A 21,172-nucleotide genomic window follows, 5' to 3' on the forward strand; every position below is an offset into this window, starting at 1 on the left:
GGACTTTCCTCTCCAAATAGCCATGCCTCTGGTTGCCATTTGACGCTTCCATCATTTCTGACAAAGTGAGATTTGATGCTCAATCGTTTATGCCCTGAAATTCTCTCCGGGTGTGTATATTTAATCGAAGCTTACCTTTTCCCTAAAAAGGGGAGAGGGAATGTACATCTTTCTCTGTTCGTTATCAAGAGAGAGGTAGCTTGCTTGTCCCTTTGCCCCCGTGCTCCTAAACTTGCAGAAATCTGCCATCTACCGTCCTACTTTACAGGCTTGTTGTACTACCATGAAGGTCTCCCTCACTGTAAGCCACTCTGAGATATTTTAGAAATAAACAACCTAGAAAGCCAGAGAGAGAGAGAGAGAGAGAAAGAGACAGAGAGATAGAGGGCTTGGGGCCAAACTGTGGCTCTCCAGGTGTCCATGGACTACAATTCCCATGACCCCCTGCCAGCTTGGACATCTGGAGAGCCACAATTTGGCCACCTGTGGTGTAGACCAGGGGTAGTCAATCTGTGGTCCTCCAGATGTTCATGGACTACAAATGCTGGCAGGGGCTCATGGGAATTGTAGTCCATGAACATCTGGAGGACCACAGGTTGACTACCTCTGGTCTAGACTCCACTAGGACTTTAAAGTAGGACCACTAAATTGGGAAGGAGGCCACGAGCTTTCCTGGCTCTCAAAATCTCATACCCTCAAAATCTTGTGGGTCTCGAAGGTGTTTCTGGATTCGAATCCAGCTCTATTACTGCAGACCAACGCAGCTGCCTTCGGAAACAGCTGAAATCCTGTGTATGCAAGAGTAAATCCCGTTGGATGCAGCAGGAATTACATCCTAGTCAATACGTTCCAGAATCCAGACCTGACCTCTTGTGGATTCCCAACAGCTTCGATTTTGCGCCAGCTTCTATTTGCATCTCCCCCCCCCCCCACCCCGCCGACATGTGCTTGTAGCTTTAATGCCCCAAGCTTGTTGACTCAAGTTTTACAAGCCCTCTCCAGCCCCCTTGAGACAATAATCCTACAGGAGATTCAGACAATACTGAGAGATAACCTGCCTGCCTCCGGATTGAATGCAATTATCTTTTCCGGATGTTTGAAAGGGGGAGGGAGAGGTCAACAGTCCTTTAAAAGACCCCCTTGAAGAGAGATCCGGGTGGGCGACGGGTCTGAGGTCTGAGCCCAACGGCACCTCGAAGACCAACAAAGTGTTATTTTGGGGGATAAACATTCGTGCGCAAGAAGAGAGCATGCACATGAAACGTTTATCCCTCAAACAGAACTTGGTTGGTCTTAAAGAAGGAGAGGGGGCCAGCTGAACCGTGCTGGATTTGAACTTTGTTCTTTTAATAGCTTCCCCCATGAGAGAAAACTGCACAAATTCTATTCCATACAGTGAGGATAATAATTATTATTATTACTGATAATAATATATTTATAACCTGTCCTTCCCTGAATGCTCAGGGCGGGTAACATCATTTTAGAAAGAATAAAACCACATCGTAATCATTTATGTTCAAATCCTAATTTGACTACAGACCAGATTAAAAGTATTTCATTCCAGAAACCAACCCCTTCCCTCTAGCAGGTCAAGCTCAGCAGAGTTTCTAGCCCTGGTGGGTATCCAGGAAAGATTACATTGCAATGTCTAGAGCAGGGGTAGTCAAACTGCGGCCCTCCAGATGTCCATGGACTACAATTCCCATGAGCTCCTGCCAGCGAATGCTGGCAGGGGCTCATGGGAATTGTAGTCCATGGACATCTGGAGGGCCGCAGTTTGACTAACCCTGGTCTAGAGGGACCGAAACTGACCATCTTCTTCCATCAAATTAAAATTGTTATGTCATGCGTGCCTTTCTCACTGTGAGTGGAGACGCCTTACACGGAGTGAGTAAAATACAATCAGCAAGGTGGCGCATTCAAGAAACCAAGCGATAGGGTTCAAGCTAGAGAACCGAGTAAGAGTTGAAAAACAGAACAGAAGTGAAGCCATAAGGAGTCACATGACCCATTCAGCGATGCCTAAATTGTATGGCAGGATCCTGGTTTCAGTAAGCGAGACACAGTGGAAGAAAACACCTTCCCTGTCATTTCCCCAAACAATTTGCAAACTATTTCGTATAGTCAAAGCCAACTGCCTGAGCAGAAAAGCTGCCTGGAATAATTCAGCCAGGAGAGGGGGAGCTGTTCTGAGGTCCTCGGGCCGACCTTTCCGCAAGGCGGGGGCCACGGTCTAGAAGGTCATTTGTGGATTTTGCCCACATGTGGGTTGTCTATGAAAAGGACGCTGTTTGAATTGTGAGAAATCTGTTTTGCGTATCTCTAAAAGTGTCAGGGGGAAGGATCTTGGCCAGCAGGAGACCCACTGCTTTACGTGCAGGAAGGTCCAGATTCAAAGCCCACCCCTCACCACCCCAAGGAAGGACTAGATCCTTGGCGAGGACGGGAAGCTTTGGAGCCTGAGATTTCCCACCCGTCAGCCAGGGCAAGACGTGAGTTTTGTTTGGGTGGCTGGTTTCAGCAGACATCAGCTCCATGGACTGGGAATGAAAAGGCTACCCTTCCAGCTGAGTGCAGCAACATTTATATAGCGCTTTTGAATGTTCAGAGTGCTTTACATTCAGGGGGTAGCCTTGTCAGTCTGCAGCAGTACGGCTAGTTTCAGCCTTGATGCTGAAAAGCTCACCTCCCCACCCCAATTTCGTTGGCCTCTAAGGTGTTGCCGGACTCAAATCTAGACATTCCTGATGATACGACAGCCGTGCAAGGTAGGCTGAAGGCACCCTCAAGTCTCAGCGGAGTTATGGCGACCCTATAGGGCAGGAGTGACCAACCAGTGGCTCCAGGTGCAGAGGCTCATGGGAAACCTGGAGAGCCAAAGGTTGGCCACCCCTGCTGCAGGGCTTCCAGGGCAGGTGACCTCCAGAGGTGGCTTGCCACTGCCCGCCTCTGCTTGTTGTTACCCCCCCACTTCCCAGGTGGTCTCCCATCCAAGCACCCACCAGGGCCAACCCTGCTTGGCTTCCAAGATCCGATGGGATTGGACCAGCCTGGGCGACCCAGCTCAGGGCAAAAGGCACCCAGAGGGGGTTTGCCATTGCCTGCCTCTGGGCAGCATGTTTGCCGAGGTCTCCCATCCAACTACTAGGCAAGCCACACCCTGCTTCACTGAGGTCGGGCTAATCTGAGCTACCCTGAATTTCCTGGGTGTAGTACGCCCTGCATTCCTCTCCACCCCTTAGAGGAAAAAGCCAGCTATGAACACCGAGATGCTGAAAAGGGGGGAACGTTTCCCAGCTAGGAGCTGATATTGACGGTTTCCGGCTTCCTCCGGGACCCCCACCAACACGGCTTCTTTGGCAGATTGTGAACTAACCCCCCACCCCAACCCGGCCTCGAACACCTTTGAAAGCAGGGCTTTCCATAGCCTTCAGCACGCCTGCCTCGCCGCCCTTAATCTTTCCTTCCCAAACTCTCTCGCGGGCCATCTTCTCCCTCCACCCAAAAAAAAAGTCTGAGGAAGAGTGCTTGCACTCGAAAGCTCACGCCTTGAATAAATCTTTGCTGGTCTTAAAGGTGCCTGACTGGACTCTTCTCAACACTGCAAGTTCCGTATTGTCCTTCCCATCGCTCTCGAAACTCGGAGAGGGTTTTGCAAAGAGTGCTTTAAGATTGTATAAAATCTCTCCCTTCCCTCCCTCTCTCCGCCTTCTGGTTCTGGCACCAAAACAAAATCCGGATCGGCGTTTCTGGTCAGTTGCAGTGAAATTGACCACACGCGGCGGGCGCGGCGTCGCGCCCTCGCGTCAATTTCACTGAAACTGACCAGCCTTTCTGCGCGACCCTTCGCAAACCTTCGCCCTTTCCGGAGGGAGGAAAGCCACAGGATCTTCGCCCGCGATCCCGGACTGAAGTCAGCCGGCCAGCCAGCCAACCGGGGAGGGATTCGTCCCTTTCCTCCCTTGCCCCAAAGATTCTCTCGATCCGCCAATCTCCCCAACCCGCGAGGAGCTCACGGCTTCCTTACCTCTTTCCTTTCTGCAAAAACTTTTCTTATTCTTCTTTGCCTCCCCAAATCTCCGTCTTAATGAGGGGGAGAGAGAAATCTCTTCCGCAGCGCGTCGCGTTCCTCTCTCCCGCAACTTCTCCCCGTTTTCTTTGCAAAAAAGATCGCGGATTTCACCTCCCCGCACGTTAAGAATCCCAAAATCGCTGTAGGTAGAGAAATAGTCGAATTGGGGGAGTAAAGCACGCCGCCCCGGAGGAGGCGAAAGGGGGCTGGGGCTTGGGGGAGGGCGCTGAAATCAACAATCAATAGGTCAGCCCATCAGCGGCAGGGGACACGGTCAACCGACGAGGGGATCGGCTGCGTTGCGCGTCTCCGGTCGGGCTGGCAGCTGCACCGCTTGTCTGCCGCCTCCGTCTCCTCGGCCGCCCCGGATACCTGCTTATATGCTCTCTGCCCGCCTTTGATGTGGGCGGTGATGTCAGCCCGGATTTGCATAACAAAAACGGGCCGGCTTTTGCTGCCGAACGCGGGACGAATCGCTCGCGTTTGATCTATTCAGAAGGGAGAAAGGGGGCAAAGGGGGGGGGAGGACTTATTTGTCAGTGATCCACCCCCCCCCCTGATCTCCCCCGCCCTTTAAGGGGGAAAGAAAACCCACAACGCAGAGGTTCCAGGAGCGCCTTCAAGACGGCCGAAATTTGTGGCCGAGTCGCAGAGAGAGAGCCCCCCCCCCCCGGGAGTGAGGAGTGGCCGGGTTGGTCTGAAGCAGGAGGGCAGTCCGGCAGCCTCTTTAAGAGCGGCCAAGATTTATTCCGGGCACAAGCTGGCTTTGTGCAAAACTCGGGGCAGGGGTGAGTCACTGCTCACTTAGAATCATAGAATCACAGAGTTGGAAGGGCCCTCCAGAGTCATCTAGTCCACCCCCTACAGAATGCGGGATTTTCATTTGTTTGTTAATGGGCCTGTATGCCGTCAAACCCAGAACAACTAACCCGCGGCGGCTCACAATGTTTGTCCATAAAATCATAAAACCATAGAATCAGAGTTGGAAGGGCCCTCCTGGGTCATCTAGTCCAACCCCCTGCACTGTGCAGGACACTCCCAACCCTCTCGCTCCTCCACTGTCACCTGCCACCCCCTTGAGCCTTCACAGAATCAGCCTCTCCGGTCAGATGGCTCTCCAGCCTCTGCTTAAAAATCTCCAAAGAGGGAGAACCCACCACCTCCCGAGGAAGCCTGTTCCACTGAGAAACATCTGGGGTAACAGAAAACAATTCTGCTCCGTGTTCTATATGATTACATAAATAAAAATCTCCCTCCCCCCACTATTATCTAAATTTTTCTCTGCCTCCCTCCCTCCCACCCTTAATCATCCCAACCATCCGTTCATCCCCCCCCCCCCACTCTTTAGGCAAAAAAGTCTATAAGGGGTTTCCAGTTGGCAATAAATGTATATGTCGCCTTTCCTGTGATCAAGGAAGTGGGTTTAGCCATCTCTGCAAATTCTCTCAGAGTTCTCTCAGCCCCACAGAGTGTCTGTTGTGGGGAAAGGAAGGGAAGGTGATTGTAAGCCACTTTGAAAAACATGAGGCCTGCTGGGTGAGCTCGTGCCGGTGACAGTTCTCTCAGAGCTCTCTCAGTCCCATCTACCTCACACAGCATCTGTTGTGGGGAGAGGAAGGGAAGGCGATTGGAAGCTGCTTTGAGATCCATGAGGCTCGCTGGGTGACCTTGGGTCAGTGACAGTTCTCTTAGAGCTCTCTCAGCCCCACCTACCTCACAGAGCATCTGTTGTGGGGAGAGGAAGGGAAGGCGATTGGAAGCTGCTTTGAGATCCATGAAGCTCGCTGGGTGACCTTGGGTCAGTGACAGTTCTCTTAGAGCTCTCTCAGCCCCACCTACCTCACAGAGCATCTGTTGTGGAGAGAGGAAGGGAAAGTGATTGGAATCCGCTTTGAGATCCATGAGGCTCGCTGGGTGACCTTGGGTCAGTCACAGTTCTCTCAGAGCTCTCTCAGACCCACCTACCTCACAGAGCATCTGTTGTGGGGAGAGGAAGGGAAGGCGACTGGAAGCCGCTTGGAGATTCCATCGTGTAGTGAAACATGGGATATAAAAACCAGCTCTTCTCTAAATTTTTCAGTAACGTCTTTCAATGGTGGTGCTTGGAGATTTACTCCCGTTAGGGTTCAGAAGGGAAATTTCAAATGAGGAAGTATTGAAGTGCCAACTAAGCTGTAATCAAAAATATAGAGATTTCGGTTTGCCATCAGTCCTGGAGAAGAAAGCCGGCCCTGGTTAGCTCCTGAGATCTGATGAGATTGGACCAGCCATCAAGTCAGGGTGTGAACTTTATGAAGGAGAAGAAGGAGGTGGAGGAGGAGGAGGAGAGGGAGGAGAGGGAGGAGAGGAAGAAGGAGAAGAAGGAGAAGAAAGAGAAGAAGAAAAGGAAGAAGGAGAAGAAGGAGGAGAAGAAGAAGAAGGGGAAGAAGAAGGAGGAGGAGGAGGAGAGGAAGAAGGAGAAGAAAGAGAAGAAGAAAAGGAAGAAGGAGAAGAAGGAGGAGAAGAAGAAGAAGGAGAAGAAGAAGAAGGAGGAGGAGGAGGAGGAGGAGGAGGAGGAGAGGAAGAAGGAGAAGAAGGAGAAGAAAGAGAAGAAGAAAAGGAAGAAGGAGAAGAAGGAGGAGAAGAAGAAGAAGGAGGAGGAGGAGGAGAGGAAGAAGGAGAAGAAGGAGAAGAAAGAGAAGAAGAAAAGGAAGAAGGAGAAGAAGGAGGAGAAGAAGACAACTTATTTTTATACCCCGCTTTTCACTACCTGAAGGTGTCTCAAAATGGCTTACGATCACCTTCGCCTCCTCTCCCCACAACAGACACCCCATGTGGAGAACTGCTTTGCAAGAACAGCACTATCAGGGCTGTGATGTGCCCCAGGGCACCCAGCAGGCTGCAGGTGGGGGAGCGGGGAATCAAACCCGGCTCACCAGATTAGAAGTCCGCACTCCTAACCACTGAAAGAAGCTGGCTCTTAACAACTCCACCACATTTTTAATGGCATCGGACCCCCGGCCTGGCCTGGTACGCTACCCACTCCCCCACCTCCTGTTCTTTGGGGGTCACCTGGATCGCTTTTCCTCGCAACTCACGGCCTTGCTGTTCTGTTGGAAGTCCTCGCAGAGAAATTCTTCTTAACATTCTTGCAGAGGGCAATTAATCATTACCAAGAAAGGGGGCGGGGGGGGGGCCAAATAAGCGGTTAATATTTCAACCGGAAATCTTTCATGTTACCTTCCGGAAGATAGGCCGGTATCGACTGATTTTAAGGCTTGATTTCCCAAAGCAAACCCCAAAGCGTATTGTTCTTCCAACCCACCCCGTTAATATTTTCATAACGAGTTTCCCTCTGATAAAGAGGCAGCGAATAGAAATGATCAGGCCGGCGGGAGGGAAGGGGGGGGGGAGAAAGACCCATCAACTGGCTTAAGTCATCCGGTTCAAAATTCAGGGAGCGTATTCCATGTATCAAAGAGTAGAGGCCTATTTTGGGGGAGACGCCCCTTGTGGTGATCGTAGCCCCAAGGTTTATGATTAGACTATCCTCTGAGAATTAGTTGTGAGGTTTTAAACCATTATGGCATGGGTAGTCAGCCTGTGGTCCTCCAGATGTTCATGGACTACAATTCCCATGCTGTCAGGGGCTCATGGGAATTGTAGTCCATGAACATCTGGAGGACCACAGGTTGACTACCCCTGCATTATGGGATTCATCATGGATGGATGGATGGATAGATGGAGAGATGGAGAGATGGATAGATGCTGGATCAGCCCTATACTTCTTCTAGTCCAGCCTCCTGTCCTACACGCTGGCCAAACAGTTCCCCTGGATGGCTAACAACAGGGAAGAGAGGGTGAGGCCTTCCCCTGATGTTGCCTCCTGGCTCTTGGCTTCAGAGGCCAACTGCCTCTGAACATGGAGGTTCCCCTCTGCCACCACACTGATAGACCTTTCCTCCGCCAGTCTAGCGAATCCTCTTTTAAAGCGGTTTATCCCCATGACCCTCGCTACATCCATTCTGCATTTTAATCCCTCTCTGTGTAAAGTGGTGTTTCCTTCGTCCATCCTGCACCTACTGCCCGTCAGTTTTTTTGGATGCTCTCGAGTTTTACTCTTTGGGGAGAGGGAGGAAAAATTCTGTTGGCCAACTCTCTCCACCCCGTGCATCATCTGATAAGCCTGTCTCGTGTCTCCCCTTAGACAGCTCTTTACTAAAAGGAGAAGTCTCAAATTCTTCAACCTTTCCTCTCAGACAAGGGGCTCCGACCCCTTCTTTACCCTCCTCTGTACTCGTAAGGTTGGTTGGGTTGGAAAAATGACTGGCCCAAAGCCACTCAAAGAGCTTTAAGGCAGGGGTAGTCAACCTGTGGTCCTCCAGATGTCCATGGACTACAATTCCCATGAGCCCCTGCCAGCAAACACTGGCAGGGGCTCATGGTAATTGTAGTCCATGGACATCTGGAGAGCCACATTTTGGCCACCTTTGAGGGAACTGACCCTAGCTCTCCCAGGTGACACTTGCTGGATCTCAAACACAGCTGGTGCAATAGGGATGCCAACCTCCAGGGGGAGCCTGGAGCTCAGCCAGTACAACATCTGATTTCCAGACTATAAAGTACCACGGGAGGAAATGGCTGCTTTGAAGGGAGGGTTGCTGCTAAATCCATGAGGTTCAGAGTCCAATACGCTGGGAGTTCCTTTTGGATAATATCTGTCCAGCCGCTGCTTGGAGACCACCAGTGAGGGGGAGCTCCCCACCTCCTTAGGCAGCCCCTTCCACTGCTGAACTAGACTCCTAGAATCCTAGAGTTGGAAGGGGCCATGCAGGCCATCTAGTCCAACCCCCTGCTCAACGCAGGATCAGCTCAAAGCATCCTAAAGCAGGATTTATGGGTGGGCAGGTAATTGTGAGTTCCTGCACTGTGCAGGGGGTTGGACTAGATGACCCTGGGGGGTCCCTTCTGATTCTATGAGTGAGTGGGAAATCCAACCCAGCTATCCAGTTTAGAGGCCACCACTCTTAACAGTAACACCAGGCAGGCTCCCCAATCCCCGAAGGAGCCTCCTTGCTGTGATTCTGTATGATTTGCAGAGACTCACGCAGAGCCACAGCAAGCCACCTCCAGAATGGCGTAATTATTTCTCAAGGTCCATGCACTGCACAGGGACTGGGGACGAGTGTCTTAAGGCAGGAGAAAACTGGTGTTCGTTCCCTGGGGTGGAAAACCTGGCCCTGTCTCTTCTTCGCCTGTAGCATCTGCTGTTTCCCTTCCTGCCCTGGAAACGCATCTGTACCGTTTTTAGCCTTCCCATGTTTATTTTAAAAAGATGACATGACCTTAATTAGATTTTGGAGGTCCATAAACAGAAATACAAGCTCAAACATTCAAATTGGAATCATATTGCCAAGCAGGGAGCTGTTTCTTTTCCTTGGAGGGGCGGGAAGAAAGAGGACTGCCCTACGAAGAGCATCTAAGAATCTCTCTTTTTCATAGAATTATAGAGTTGGAAGGGACCTCCGGGGTCATCTAGTCCAACCCCCTGCACTATGCAGGACACTCACAACCCTCTCACTCATCCACTGTCACCTGCCACCCCCTTGAGCCTTCACAGAATCAGCCTCTCCGTCAGATGGCTCTCCAGCCTCTGCTTCAAAATCTCCAAAGATGGAGAACCCACCACCTCCCGAGGAAGCCTGTTCCACTGAGGAACCGCTCTAACAGTCAGGAACTTCTTCCGGATGTTTAGACAGCATTTCTTTTGCATTAATTTCATCCTATTGGATCTGGTCCATTCCTCCGGGGCAAGAGAGAACAACTCTGCTCCATCCTCTACATGGCAGCTTTTTCAATACTTGAAGATAGAGCAGGTCAGCCTTTTAGAATCATAGAACCACAGCATTACAAGGGACCTAATGGGTCATCTAGTCCAACCCCCTGCACAATGCAGGAAATTCACAACAATGCAGGACTCTCACAACTCACAATCTAGTCCGACCCCCTGCACTGTGCAGGACACCCACAACCCTCTTGCTCATCCACTGTCACCTGCCACCCCCTTGAACCTTCCAGAGGAATTTCTTGCACCATGCTGGCTCTCCATAGAAGCTTCTAGATCAGGGGTAGTCAAACTGCGGCCCTCCAGATGTCCATGGACTACAATTCCCAGGAGCCCCTGCCAGCATTCGCTGGCAGGGGCTCCTGGGAATTGTAGTCCATGGACATCTGGAGGGCCGCAGCTTGACTACCCCTGTTCTAGATGAAGCGTACAAGGCAGGCTTCTTTAAGCCTACAGAAAACAAAGAAGATAACCGAAATATTGGAATCGAAATGCACTTTGAGAACTGGAAACAAAAGTACTCGCGTGGGCAACATCGGAAAGAGATGAAGAATAAAGTCAATAACGAACACACCTGGACGGACGCACAATAACGAACACACCTGGACGGACGCACAATAACGAACACACCTGGACGGACGCACAATAACGTACACACCTTACAAAAGGGGCGTTTGAAGAAAGAAAAGGAGGGAGTCATTCGAGCTTCCCCAGAGTCCTCGCTCCCCGGCCGTTCCGGCATCTGCAGCCGCCGGGAGCGTTTCATTGATGGAATGAAATTGGGTTGTTACGCTGCTGCGTTATGATTGTGTTGAATTTTTTTTTTTTTAACAAAAGCTCCCCCCAGCTCCACAGGAATACTGTAGATGCCAGGGAGAAAGAGAAGAGAGCTTGCAAACAGTATGTGTTTGTGTGTGTGTTTGTGGGGGGGGGGGGGGGGGGTTGCGAGAAAGTATCAGCTACTACTGTTTGGATAATGCATTTTCAATGTGCTTCTGGGGCTGCATTTTCCCGTGCAGAACAGGATAACCCAGGGCCTTTCCGCATGCCATTAATGCAGCGTCATACTTACCTTATGTAGATGCAATATTTTTGGCGTTTTGCACGATGTCACCAACCTCCAGTGTCCGGCCAGCAAAACCTAAAGCTACATCCGCCTGGAGCAACAGATAGGCGTACAATCGTGCAGGCAAAGCCAAAAAGAATTTTCACCAAAATTTGTCACACAAAGCATGCCTCTCTAAAGTCGCACCCACACAAAAATCAGGAACGAGATTAATTTTTTAAAATATTCCAGACTCGTGATTCCATAAGGCAGTTGTTCTCAACCTGGGGGTCGGGACCCCTTTGGGGGCCGAATGACCCTTTCACAGGGATCGTGGCAGGGCAAGCAGCTTGGTCGGGGGGGGGCACCACCCACACAACAGCCTTGCAGGGTAGATCGCGATAGAGCGTTTGTCTGTCTGGAGCAGCGGGAAAAAGCAAGATCAGCATGGTGGGACAAGAGGCAGAACTGAACTGAGAAATCCCAGGAAAAAAAACAATTTATATACAATCCTGAACAATGGATCTTCACGCCATGGGTCAGTTTCAGTTTAATTCCTGTGAAAGAACCCGTGCATCATTTTATGGCTGGGGGTCCCCACAACAGGAGGAACTGTATTAAAGGGTCATGGTATTGGGAAGGTTGAGAACCACTGCCATAAGGGGTGGCATTATAAAAAGCACTATGCATCTATGATTAGATGCATAGGCATTTGAATCGAGAAGTATTAATTTTTTTACAAAAAATTAGCTGGCCTCAGGGGCCCTTTAAAGCATGGAGAAAGGGGATTGGCTGCCCGGCTTGATTGACAGGCGGAAGAGAGTCGCGTGTAAAGTCGCTGTTCCCTTCTGCCATTTCAAGCAGTGATTGCGGAGGGTAAGAAGTGTGAAAAGGCAGCAGATGAAAGTGAAGCAGAAGGTGATGAATTTATTTATTTATTTATTCTTTGATTTATATATCACCCCTCTCAGAGGCTCGCGACGGTTTACAATAAAATGATAAAACACAGAACCCTTAAAATCCCCCCCACATAAAAGACATTAAATATGACTATTCGTTGGAGTTAATCCCCCGTCTGCTCCCCCCACCCCTGTGCAGCTAGCAGTCTGGAGCTCTTTCCATTAGGAGCAGGGACATGATCTCACCAGCTCTAGGGGATCCCCAGATGGTAATTCTGGGACCTTAACCTGGCCTCAACCATAGGCTTGGCGGAAGAGCTCCATCTTACAGGCCCTGCAGAAAGCTGGTAACTCCAGCAGGGCCCTTAGCTCTTCCGGGAGCTCGTTCCACCAGAATGTCCGGAAGCACAATAATATTTAGGGGATTTCCCGCATTCGTCCAAAATAGCACAATGGTTGCTAATAGAAATCACTACAGTATTGCCGTTATGCACAACGTCGTTGACAATCTGCCACATACCTGAAACCGATCCGCAAAAAGCACTTCGTTGTAGCGCTTTCAGGGAAATCCCAAAATGTGGATTCACCCTCCGGAAAGCGCTACACTCCTGCAACCAATCTGCAACACTAGCGGGAAAGTTCTGTGCGTTACCATTGTTGCGGTTTCTGCAAAGTCCCTCCCCCTGGCTCTCTCCTCTGATCTTCCGGCGAAGCGATCGCCATTTTCTTTTCTCCGAGCGAGCGGAGATCAACGCACCGGCGAGCCTTCATTTAGCCAGCGAGGCTTCCCCGGCTGCAGTCCCTCCCCAGAGCTCTTTACAGTCACTAAGCACAAGCAACACAGAAGCCCGTTTGCTGGTTTATTTTCCCTTTATTTTTCACACTGTTTTTGGCCGAAAATCGCGCCCGTGGGGGGGGGGGGATTTTTTTTTTCACTCGGGGGGAGCGTGGCAACGATGAAACGGCAGCTCAAACACCACCTGTTAGCTGGATGGGTCTCTCCGCAGCAACGAATCAACGCAGATTCGTTGCAACGGGTGTGTGTTTTTTTTAAAAACCTTCCTTAAAGGGAAAGGGGCTCTTTTGGAGCATGCTAACGGCCGCCCATTGGCCGCTTGACGGCCAGGGGCGGGATGAGCTAAGCAATAGCGCTTCTTGGCTAGCGATTTTTGCCGAGACTGGAAGCCTGTGGGAAACGATAGAAACGCAACTGGATTCCACTACAAAGGCAGGTGTACATAACGACAAATTCCACTATTTTAAATGCCGATTTTTCGTTCTGCAAACAATTTGCAACATGGATCCCGGTGCGGAATGGCCCTTAGTGTTACGCCATTTTGCTGGCTTAACGCTATTTTTTCGATGTGCGGAAATGCCCCTTCTTCGAAAGTGCATTATGGAGAGCGTGTGGAATTCACATGTGTTCACATGCACTTTCAATGTGCTTCTGGGGCTGGATTTTCCTGTGCAGCAGAGGAAAACCTACTTAGAAAGTGCATTATCCCTCTGTCCAGGCCTATTGCGTTGACCTTGCCGTAGCATTCTCCTGACAGAAGCCTGGGAGATCAGTGTGAATTCTATGCAAGGAATTTCGAGAAAGGGGGAAAGACTCACAATGACCAAGTCGTAATGTTTTGTGGGGCGACACCCTTGTTTTCACAGTCCAGAGTGTTTGTTTTGTGCGCTCGCCTGTGATCTTATTCTCCCAGGTACGGAAATATGTATTTGTTCTTTCTTTGTGTTCTCTCTCTCTCTCTCTCTCTCTCTCTCTCTCTCTCTCTCTCTCTCTCTCTCTCTCTCTCTCTCTCTCTCTCTCTCTCTCTCTCCTTTTTTCTTCCTCGTTTCCGAGACACCTGGGAGGAGACCGTGATGTTGATCCAAACCTTTGTCTGAGCAAAAGAATTCATCAGAGGCAGACTGGGGAGGGGGGGGGATGAATGACAAGCTAGACATTCTCAAAGCACATGTGGGAGAGAGCATCTTTAAAGGGAAGGGGGATCGGGTAGTGGCGGGGGGGGGGGAGAATCAAACAATTATTTTTGTTGCACCCAGCCAAAAAGGCAGATCTGCCAAAAACCCAATGGGAGAAAGCCGTCTGAAGCCCTGGAAGAAGGCTGCTACGGCATCTCGCGGCCGAGCCAAAAGCCGACATTTGGCCGTAAACGATGCATGATCCGTTTAGCAAAATATGCTTTTGCTGGGAGCGATTTGGATGATGCCTTTTTTAAAAGAAGAAGAAGAAGTAGTGAGACCCGAGGGAGAAGGGGGCCTAACTGCATAGTTTGTAAATTGTACTCAGTCCTACGGAAACAACAGACCCTCCGTATTTCCATGCTTCCCACTGGAGCCGTGGTCCCCATTGCGGTACCCATCCACCATGTTTTTATGAAATGGGTGGGGTACGGTGGTGCTGTTATTCGCGGTTTTCTGATTGACCGTTGAAGACAAAATTGTTTATTGACAGCTGCCGCGGACAGCCAGCGCGGTGTACTGGTTCAAGAGCAGCGGACTCTAAACTGGAGAACCGGGTTTGATTCCCCACTCTTCCTCCACGTGCAACCAGCTGGGTGACCTTAGGGCTAGTCCCAGTTCTCTTAGGGCTGTTCTCGCGCAGGAATTCTCTTAGAGCTCTCTCTTTTTAATCTTCAAAGCCATCCTCTAAGACAGGCAGCTCGTAAGGACATATAACTCTCTCTCATTTGTTCTTTATTGCTTTGTCCTAGATAGCCCTGGCTAGCTGGATTTCATGAGACCTCTGAAACTAAACTGGTCAACTCTGGTCAGCATCGGATGGAAGACCACTAGGGAATAACACGGTCGCTATGGAGAAGAAGGCCTTGGCCAACCACCTCAAAATGTCTCGCCTTAAAAACGCTACAAGGTCACTGTAAGTCAGCTGCAACTTAATGGCAAAAACAACAACAAAAATTATTTGTCACTTGGAGGAGGGCAGGGAAAGGTTCCTGTTGGCAGAAGAAGAAAGGACCCAATAGTCATGGGTTTAAACGATGTGTAGAATGGTATCAGCTAAAGGGGAGCTTTCTTCTTTTGTAATTATAAAGTGGCAAAGTTTATAATTTAATCAATATTTGTCATAGAGAAAATCGGAAGCCTCTTCTTTATATTTTTCTATTTATTTATTCATTTACTTATTTTGTTTATAGTCCACCTTCCTTCTTGGTGGGACTCAAGGAGGATTACATAAAACCCCCATAAAAGCCCCAGTTCTTAAAAGAATAAACCTCCAGATGGCAGAAAGAAAATCCTTCCGCCCCTCTCTTTTATCTTTTAACGAATTTTCTATTAGATTCGTTCAGCCGTGATCTTTTTTCTCTCCTCTTCCCCCCAAAAAAATCTTAATAAAAATTATATTAAAAGATCCTTGAACTGGGGCAGCATCTACTGCTGAAGCAACATTGATGGGTTTTTTCCTTTTAAAAAATCTGCATAGCCAATTGGATCCCCGGTCCAGAGGCCAGTTGAGCAAAAGGCCAACCTGGGCCTAAAAAGACCTGGCGAGCACCAAGAAAAATACTGGCACCAGGGTGAACCTGGGTGCCACGTTGGGGACCCCTGCTTTATGGTCTTAAAGTTCAACTGCCAATGACTCCATTCCATTAGGGCAGTGGTCCCCAAACACCGGTCCGGGGACCGGGACCGGTCCGTGGATCAGTCGGTACCGGGCCGCAGCTCCTCCTCATCCTCCTCCCCGGCTGCTGCCTTGGGGGCTGCCCTGCCACTCTGCCGCTGGCTCACCTTTGGTGCTCTCCAGTGGCCGCCATGGCTGGGGCTCCCCCTCGGCGTGGCACTGTGCAGCTGCTGCTGGGAACGCCCCCCAGTGGGCGGCGGGAAGTCTGGGGCGCTGGCGGGAAGAAGAAGAAGAAGAAGAAGAAGAAGAAGAGTTGGTTCTTATATGCCGCTTTTCCCTACCCGAAGGAGGCTGAAAGCGGCTTACAGTCGCCTTCCCTTTCCTCTCCCCACAACAGACACCCTGTGAGGGAGGTGAGGCTGAGAGAGCCCTGAGATTACTGCTCGGTCAGAACAGTTTTATCAGTGCTGTGTCAGCCCAAGGTCACCCAGCTGGCTGCATGTGGGGGAGCGCAGAATCCAACCCGGCATGCCAGATTAGAAGTCCGCACTCCTAACCACTACACCAAAGCAAGCGGAGCAGGGGCTCAGGAGGCGGCGGCGACGTTCCTCGGCAAAAGACTACCCCCCCCCGGCCGCAGTAAAATTGTCAAGCGATGACCGGTCCCCGGTGATAAAAAGGTTGGGGACCACTGCATTAGGGAGCAAAAGGGTTAGTGCTGGAGAGCGACTGCAAATCTCACCCTCGTTCCCTCTCCCCAAGACACTGGCAGATGATTACAATACCTTCACACACTCTCTCCTGGGCCTGGCGGGGACAGCAATCGTAAAAAGTCCAAACAGGAAAACAGCAGTCGACCTTCTCCGGGTCTCCCCCTCCCCTCTTTTTTGGTATGTTATGAACTCCCCGGAGCACGCTAAGTTTAAGAGGTCTCGCTCAGAAAATCAGCTGCCAGCAGAACAGGTCCGCATTTAAAGCTGTTTCTCAAGTTAATGTGTTGAGATTCCCCCCCCCAGCAGATTTCGAGTTCGTTGACATATTATTATCATCAAACCGATCCGTTCTCATCCATAAAACTTGCTGGCTAGCAGCCGGCTTTTGCCACTGCTCTCTGCGTCTTTCTCTCTCCTTGCAGAGAACTCTCTCTGGTAAAATCATAAGGTTCGCTTTATTGACCAACTGGATTGTAGATAACGTGTCCAGGCCAACCCCAAGGGTTCAATAAAGAGAACACGACCTCCTTTTCTCAGAAAGCCTTTTGTGTGTGTGTGTGTGTGTGTGTGTGTGCGGTTTTTTTTTTGAACGGTTAAGCAGAAGAACATCTCCTGTGCTCTGCAAACAGCTTGGTGATGTAGTCTGTGAGACTATTTGGCCCTGCAAAACGACAACGACTGGGACATGCAGTAAAAGACACTGAAGAAGAAGAAGAAGAGTTGGTTCTTATAAGCCGCTTTTCCCTACCCGAAGGAGGCTCAAAGCGGCTTACAGTCGCCTTCCCGTTCCTCTCCCCACAACAGACACCCTGTGGGGTGGGTGAGGCTGAGAGAGCCCTGATATCACTGCTCGGTCAGAACAGTTTTATCAGTGCTGTGACTAGCCCAAGGTCACCCAGCTGGCAGCATGTGGGGGAGTGCAGAATCGAACCCGGCATGCCAGATTAGAAGTCCACACTCCTCACCACTACACCAAACTGGCTCTCTGGCCGGAGAAAAGAGAATACAGCCTGGATCCTGCGTGCGAGAGTCTCCAAGTTTTCTGAGCCAGTCGGCACGTTAGAAATTCGGACATAGGTTGGTAAGTGCAGCCACAGAACGGCTGCCAGAGGTGGAGGCAACCACAAAATGGCGGCAGAGAAGGCAGAGCCAACCACAAAATGTCTGCCGCAGGAGGAGGAGCCAGCCGCCAACCGCAGGGAGCGAGGTTGTACATAAAGGCCCCTTTGACATTATTGCCGTGGTGGTTAAGAGCAATGGCCTGGGTTTGATTCCGTACTCCTCCAAATGCAGCCAACTGGGTGACCTTGGGCCAGTCACAGTCCTGTTAGAGCTGTTCTCACAGAGCATTTTTCTCAGAGCTCTCTCATGCCCAACTATCTCACAGGGTGTCTGTTGTGGGGAGGGGATGAGAAGGTGATTGTAAGCCCTTTTGAGCCATATGAGGCCTGCTGGGTGACTTTGGACAAGTCACACTTCTCTCAGAGCCCTCACAGCCTCACCTACCTCACGGGGTGTCTGTTGTGGGGAGAGGAAGGGAACTGGTTAGCCACTGTGTGAGACAGGATGCTGGGGAAGGTGGACCTCTGGTTTAATTCAGCAGGACACTTCTGATGTTCTTATGAAGGCCTCGGCCTCTCTGCCCTGTGGCTGGCCCTGCAGAGGAACTGGCTGGCCCCTGGGTGAGACGGGAGGCTGGACTGGAGGGACCCTCCCTGGTCTGACCCAGCAGGGCTCTTCTGAGGGTCTTCTCAGGGGAAGGCCTCGGCCTCTCTGCCCTGTGGCTGGCCCTGCAGAGGAACTGGCTGGCCCCTGGGTGAGACGGGAGGCTGGAATGGAGGGACCCTCCCTGGCCTGACCCAGCAGGGCTCTCCTGAGGGTCTTCTCAGGGGAAGGCCTCGGCCTCTCTGCCCTGTGGCTGGCCCTTCAGAGGAACTGGCTGGCCCCTGTGTGAGACAGGAGGCTGGACTGGAGGGACCCTCCCTGGTCTGACCCAGCAGGGCTCTTCTGAGGGTCTTCTCAGGGGAAGGCCTCGGCCTCTCTGCCCTGTGGCTGGCCCTTCAGAGGAACTGGCTGGCCCCTGTGTGAGACAGGAGGCTGGACTGGAGGGACCCTCCCTGGTCTGAACCAGCAGGGCTCTTCTGAGGGTCTTCTCAGCGGAAGGCCTCGGCCTCTCTGCCCTGTTGCTGGCCCTGCAGAGGAACTGGCTGGCCCCTGTGTGAGACAGGAGGCTGGACTGGAGGGACCCTCCCTGGCCTGACCCAGCAGGGCTCTTCTGAGGGTCTTCTCAGCGGAAGGCCTCGGCCTCTCTGCCCTGTTGCTGGCCCTGCAGAGGAACTGGCTGGCCCCTGTGTGAGACAGGAGGCTGGACTGGAGGGACCCTCCCTGGCCTGACCCAGCAGGGCTCTTCTGAGGGTCTTCTCAGGGGAAGGCCTCGGCCTCTCTGCCCTGTGGCTGGCCCTGCAGAGGAACTGTCTGGCCCCTGGGGGAGACGGGAGGCTGGACTGGAGGGACCCTCCCTGGCCTGACCCAGCAGGGCTCTTCTGAGGGTCTTCTCAGGGGAAGGCCTCGGCCTCTCTGCCCTGTGGCTGGCCCTGCAGAGGAACTGGCTGGCCCCTGGGTGAGACGGGAGGCTGGACTGGAGGGACCCTCCCTGGCCTGACCCAGCAGGGCTCTCCTGAGGGTCTTCTCAGGGGAAGGCCTCGGCCTCTCTGCCCTGTGGCTGGCCCTGCAGAGGAACTGGCTGGCCCCTGGGTGAGACGGGAGGCTGGTCTAGATGGACCTTCTCTGGTCTGACCCAGCAGGGCTCTTCTGAGGGTCTTCTCAGGGGAAGGCCTCGGCCTCTCTGCCCTGTGGCTGGCCCTGCAGAGGAACTGGCTGGCCCCTGGGTGAGACGGGAGGCTGGACTGGAGGGACCCTCCCTGGCCTGACCCAGCAGGGCTCTTCTGAGGGTCTTCTCAGGGGAAGGCCTCGGCCTCTCTGCCCTGTGGCTGGCCCTGCAGAGGAACTGGCTGGCCCCTGGGTGAGACGGGAGGCTGGTCTAGATGGACCTTCTCTGGTCTGACCCAGCAGGGCTCTTCTGAGGGTCTTCTCAGGGGAAGGCCTCGGCCTCTCTGCCCTGTGGCTGGCCCTGCAGAGGAACTGGCTGGCCCCTGTGTGAGACGGGAGGCTGGACTGGAGGGACCCTCCCTGGCCTGACCCAGCAGGGCTCTTCTGAGGGTCTTCTCAGGGGAAGGCCTCGGCCTCCCTGCCCTGTGGCTGGCCCTGCAGAGGGACTGGCTGGCCCCTGGGTGAGACGGGAGGCTGGACTGGAGGGACCCTCCCTGGCCTGACCCAGCAGGGCTCTTCTGAGGGTCTTCTCAGGGGAAGGCCTCGGCCTCTCTGCCCTGTGGCTGGCACTGCAGAGGAACTGGCTGGCCCCTGGGTGAGACGGGAGGCTGGACTGGAGGGACCCTCCCTGGCCTGACCCAGCAGGGCTCTTCTGAGGGTCTTCTCAGGGGAAGGCCTCGGCCTCTCTGCCCTGTGGCTGGCCCTGCAGAGGAACTGGCTGGCCCCTGGGTGAGACGGGAGGCTGGACTGGAGGGACCCTCCCTGGCCTGACCCAGCAGGGCTCTCCTGAGGGTCTTCTCAGGGGAAGGCCTCGGCCTCTCTGCCCTGTGGCTGGCCCTGCAGAGGAACTGGCTGGCCCCTGGGTGAGACGGGAGGCTGGTCTAGATGGACCTTCTCTGGTCTGACCCAGCAGGGCTCTTCTGAGGGTCTTCTCAGGGGAAGGCCTCGGCCTCTCTGCCCTGTGGCTGGCCCTGCAGAGGAACTGGCTGGCCCCTGGGTGAGACGGGAGGCTGGTCTAGATGGACCTTCTCTGGTCTGACCCAGCAGGGCTCTTCTGAGGGTCTTCTCAGGGGAAGGCCTCGGCCTCTCTGCCCTGTGGCTGGCCCTGCAGAGGAACTGGCTGGCCCCTGTGTGAGACGGGAGGCTGGACTGGAGGGACCCTCCCTGGCCTGACCCAGCAGGGCTCTTCTGAGGGTCTTCTCAGGGGAAGGCCTCGGCCTCCCTGCCCTGTGGCTGGCCCTGCAGAGGGACTGGCTGGCCCCTGGGTGAGACGGGAGGCTGGACTGGAGGGACCCTCCCTGGCCTGACCCAGCAGGGCTCTTCTGAGGGTCTTCTCAGGGGAAGGCCTCGGCCTCTCTGCCCTGTGGCTGGCCCTGCAGAGGAACTGGCTGGCCCCTGGGTGAGACGGGAGGCTGGACTGGAGGGACCCTCCCTGGCCTGACCCAGCAGGGCTCTTCTGAGGGTCTTCTCAGGGGAAGGCCTCGGCCTCTCTGCCCTGTGGCTGGCCCTGCAGAGGAACTGGCTGGCCCCTGGGTGAGACGGGAGGCTGGACTGGAGGGACCCTCCCTGGCCTGACCCAGCAGGGCTCTTCTGAGGGTCTTCTCAGGGGAAGGCCTCGGCCTCTCTGCCCTGTGGCTGGCCCTGCAGAGGAACTGGCTGGCCCGTGGGTGAGACGGGAGGCTGGACTGGAGGGACCCTCCCTGGCCTGACCCAGCAGGGCTCTTCTGAGGGCCTTCTCAGGGGAAGGCCTCTGCTTCTCTGCCCTGTGGCTGGCCCTGCAGAGGAACTGGCTGGCCCCTGGGTGAGACGGGAGGCTGGACTGGAGGGACCCTCCCTGGCCTGACCCAGCAGGGCTCTTCTGAGGGTCTTCTCAGGGGAAGGCCTCGGCCTCTCTGCCCTGTGGCTGGCCCTGCAGAGGAACTGGCTGGCCCCTGGGTGAGACGGGAGGCTGGACTGGAGGGACCCTCCCTGGTCTGACCCAGCAGGGCTCTTCTGAGGGTCTTCTCAGGGGAAGGCCTCGGCCTCTCTGCCCTGTGGGTGGCCCTGCAGAGGAACTGGCTGGCCCCTGGGTGAGACGGGAGGCTGGACTGGAGGGACCCTCCCTGGTCTGACCCAGCGGGGCTCTTCTGAGGGTCTTCTCAGGGGGAGGCCTCGGCCTCTCTGCCCTGTGGCTGGCCCTGCAGAGGAACTGGCTGGCCCCT

The 21,172-nt window shown here is 53.2% G+C and overlaps 1 protein-coding gene across 2 annotated transcripts in view; it reads right to left on the minus strand.

Annotated features, from left to right (window-relative positions):
• The window catches only part of WNT11 (Wnt family member 11), a 37,884-nt gene extending 33,355 nt beyond the window's left edge, over positions 1-4,529 (minus strand). Inside the window, exon 1 of one of the 2 annotated variants that reach the window (XM_077341241.1) lies at positions 4,028-4,529. The gene's annotated coding sequence lies outside the window, so the exon portion shown is untranslated. The remainder of the gene's footprint in view (positions 1-4,027) is intronic. The other variant, XM_077341240.1, reaches the window with a different exon arrangement.
• Positions 4,530-21,172: the final 16,643 nt, after the last annotated feature.

This window comes from Paroedura picta, chromosome 6, assembly GCF_049243985.1.
Source record: "Paroedura picta isolate Pp20150507F chromosome 6, Ppicta_v3.0, whole genome shotgun sequence".
NCBI classification, from domain to species: Eukaryota; Metazoa; Chordata; class Lepidosauria; order Squamata; family Gekkonidae; genus Paroedura; species Paroedura picta.